The sequence below is a fragment of the Egretta garzetta genome, unplaced genomic scaffold (assembly GCF_000687185.1).
Source record: "Egretta garzetta isolate BGI_Z169 unplaced genomic scaffold, ASM68718v1 scaffold179, whole genome shotgun sequence".
Classification (NCBI taxonomy): domain Eukaryota; kingdom Metazoa; phylum Chordata; class Aves; order Pelecaniformes; family Ardeidae; genus Egretta; species Egretta garzetta.
In genome coordinates, this window is record NW_009270001.1 from 884,393 (window position 1) to 888,174 (window position 3,782).

Consider the following 3,782-nt stretch of genomic DNA (forward strand, 5'->3'; position numbering starts at 1 on the left):
GTGCCAGTGAGGCTTGGGATGCGGCACCCCTCGTGAAGTCTGTGAGCCTGTTCCAGCATGCAGCGGGGACTTTCCTTGCAGTTGCTTCATCCAGTTGCTGGTGGACCAGGTTTCAAGCAAGAGAATTAACACTCGGGGACTTTCTCACCCTTGGTACAGCAGATACTGTAGAGGAGGAAGTTATCTCACCATGTTACAAAACGTTATGGCTTAGAGTAAAAATAGGGACAGGCTGGGGTGGATTAAAAAAGAACATGCCCGTTGCATGTGTGCATCAGGGAGAGGTGGCAGGGTCCAAGGAGCATGAACAAGTTGTCTCAGAAATATGGGTGGCAGCCAGAGCACTCCCAAACTGCGTAGCGCTGAGTTTTCCAGCTGTACTTATATTTAGAGTTTTATTTAGTTGCTTTTAAATGCTCTTGTGAAGGCTCTGGTAGAGGAGTTGGTTGGAACTGCTGCAGGTACCAGTGCTCGGGTGCTTCACAAGTTTGGAGGAACGAAACTTAGGCCTAGCAGGGAAGCAGCAGATCTGTGATGAGTTTGCTGTGCTAGGTCTTCCTTCTTAGTTTTGTTTGGGACAAGAAACAGGAGATCTGCATCTTTACCTGGCGTATGTACAGCAGGATGGGGAAAGGAGCAAGGAAGCATTTATTTCAGTAGAAGGAAGGGCATGAAGATGCTGAGATTTAGCTGTCGGGATGTAATTCAGTGCTGGGATGGAGGGAATCATGAAAACTGAGACCAGGAGGAGAGGTGCATCCTCGCAGAGCTGGGTCCAGTTAATCAGTGCTCTTGTGATTCAGGCAGTGAATTTGCCATGTACCTCATCCAGCTCCATTGCAATTGCTTAATTCTTGCCTGGTTAAACACAGATGGAGTGATGCTGAGTGTTGGTGTGGTCAAGCTGATCCTTGTTGTTTCCTGAATACTGCACTTGAACATAAGTCTGGATTTGACTCTTGAGTGGTGGCAAGAATGAGCTCTGAAGTCCTCCAGCAAGAGATAGGTCTTGTCATGGAATTGGGATATGTCTTGTTGTGGTGCTTGCCATGGAAACTGAGCTGCGTGTGTTCAACAAGTAAGGGAACAGAAAGATGAAAATTATCTTGTGTTTTAGGCAACTGAATCCAGAAAAAAATTAGTTCTTCCTTGCCTCTTTTCATTTTTTTTTAAATTTTTTTTTTTAGGACATTAGATAGTTTTGGAGGGTCGCTTTCCCAAGTGCCACTCGCTCACGTGCCTCACGTTCTCTTAGGAAACGGGTTCATTTTGAATCGAGTGCCTGCTGTCACAAGAAGTCAACAGGAGCGGTGTGTTAAACTTTCTAAGTGATACAAAATTCTAACTACTCTGAAAAGTCAGTTGCTGGATGCCTTGATCTGTCTAGCAACATTACAGGTCGCTTCTGTCGATGGCAGTCTGAAATTCTTCTTCCCCTTCTGTGTAGGGATGAAGATCTTCTGAGGGTGCTGCTTCAAAAGCATTAGTTAGAATCATAGAATGTTTTGGGTTGGAAGGGACCTTTGAAGGTCACCCAGCCCAACCCCCCTGCAGGAGCAGGGACACCTTGAACCACATCAGGTTGCTCACAGCCCCGTCCAACCTGGCCTGGAATGTTCCCAGGGATGGGGCCTCCACCCCCTCTCTGGGCAACCCCTGCCAGGGTTTCACCACCCTCACTGGAAAGAATTTCTTCCTTAGATCCAGTCTAAGGTTTCACCACCCTCACTGTAAAGAATTTCTTCCTTAGACCCAGTCTAAATCTCCCCTCTTTTAGTTTAAAGCCATCCCCCCTTGTCCTGTCCCAGCTGGCCCTACTAAAAAGCTTGTCCCCCCCTTTCCTCTGGGCCCCCTTTAAGCCCTGACCGGATGCACTCAGCTCTGCCCGCAGCCTTCTCTTCTCCAGGCTGAACACCCCCAACTCTCCCAGCCTGGCCTTATAGAAGAGGTGCTCCAGTTAATATTCATACCCTGATTAGCACTATTTAAAATAATACTGGAATCCAAGAAATAAAAATCGGTGGTAAAAAGGAAAATTTGAGTGCTCTCATTTACGATAGGATCATCTAAGGCATAGAAAATATGGATGCCCATGAGTAAGCATTTATGCATATCATCTGCATAAAGAAGGGAAGGGGACTGAAGCACAGCATGGACAACCATTTGGAACGGGCTGCCCAGAGGAGGTGGTGGAGTCCCCATCCCTGGAGGCATTCAAAAAACATGTAGATGTGGCACTTCGAGACATGGTTTAGTAGGCATGGTGGTGTTGGGTTGACGGTTGGACCTGATGATCTTGGAGGTCTTTTCCAACCTTCATGATTCAATGATTCTATGATTTTTACAGTTGCCTGAAATTGTGAACATCTGTCGCTTGTGTATCTTGTGGCTCGTGACTGGAACAGATCCACATTGCAGTAGGTGAAGAACAAGAAAGTGTTGCAAACTTTTATTACTGTTTGTTTCGGTAATTGAACGCTGCATTTTTAAGTTAGGTCTTGCGTTGTGTTTGAAGTGCAGCAGAGCCCATTTGCATGGAATACCAGCCCATGGGAGAAGCCCTTGTACTTGGAGAAAATTTGCACTTAATGCATGCGTTACAAATGTGTATTGATAAATTCTGAGTACTTCAGGATTTTGCCTTATTTATATGTTAATAGTTCATATATTAATATTTATATAAAAGATTATGTTATAATTTATGTGAATAAATGTTATTATCACATAAAATATTATTTATATACACATACCTAACCCCCAAATGATTCTATCTACATAAAAAAAATGAAAATAATATTTGGCCCTTTTGCTATGGAGAGGAATTCATGCTGGCAGCCCTGTTCTGTTAAGTGGGCTTTAAAAGGATTCTCTTCCCCCTCTCTGGAAGGAAGGTTAATCAAGGTGTGCATAAATTTGTGATAACAAATACTTGCAATTCCCTGAGTGCACCGTAAACCAAAAATAATTTGAGGACAAGGTTATCAGGATAAATCCAGATAGTATTCTGCAGTCAGCTAGGAGCTATTTAAAAACTTTTGGCTGCAACTCTCCAGTAAAGAGCAATCAGACTTCCAGAAATGTCTGGCAGTCAGCAGCTCCAGTTGTTCTTATGGTTCATACTTTATGTTCTAACAGGATCGCTACTTGGAGATCTAAAACGTCTTATGCCGTGCGTAAATAGGAGATAATTTCTTCTGGAAATGTCGATATGTGGTGTATGGAGCACTTTTCGACACCCAACCCTTGAAAGACTTCTCACTTTTAGTCTTCCAGTGCTTTGTTAAATTCAGAATACTGCCTTAGCATTACACCATCTCCAAACTGAAAATACTGATCACTTCTAGTGAATTGTTTCTCTGCCCACCATTGACGTGGCTGCAGAGGAGTTATTGTCTAGGGTAGCATGAGTGTGATCGTTGTGGATTTGTTTCCAAGAATCACCATGCACTACCCTGAGTACTGTCTTTGTCAAAATATTCAAGCTGTTTATAGCTAGACCAGGATCGTAAATTCACCTTGATGGACTACATGATACATTCCTTAATCAAGAAAAGGCCCTGGGGGTGCTGGTCGACAGGGGGCTGAATGTGAGCCAGCAGGGTGCCCAGGTGGCCAAGAGGGCCAGCAGCATCCTGGCTTGTATCAGGAGTGGTGTGGCCAGCAGGAGCAGGGCAGGGAGCGTGCCCCTGTGCTGGGCACTGGGGGGGCCGCCCCTCGAGTGCTGGGGTCAGGGCTGGGCCCCTCCCTCCCTGAAGGACCTGGGGGGGCTGGAGCGGGTCCCG

The 3,782-nt window shown here is 45.4% G+C and overlaps 1 protein-coding gene across 5 annotated transcripts in view; it reads left to right on the top strand.

Moving 5' to 3' along the window:
- DYM (dymeclin) overlaps positions 1 to 3,782 on the top strand; it is a 249,280-nt gene that overhangs the window by 79,126 nt on the left and 166,372 nt on the right. The gene's annotated exons all lie outside the window — the stretch shown is intronic.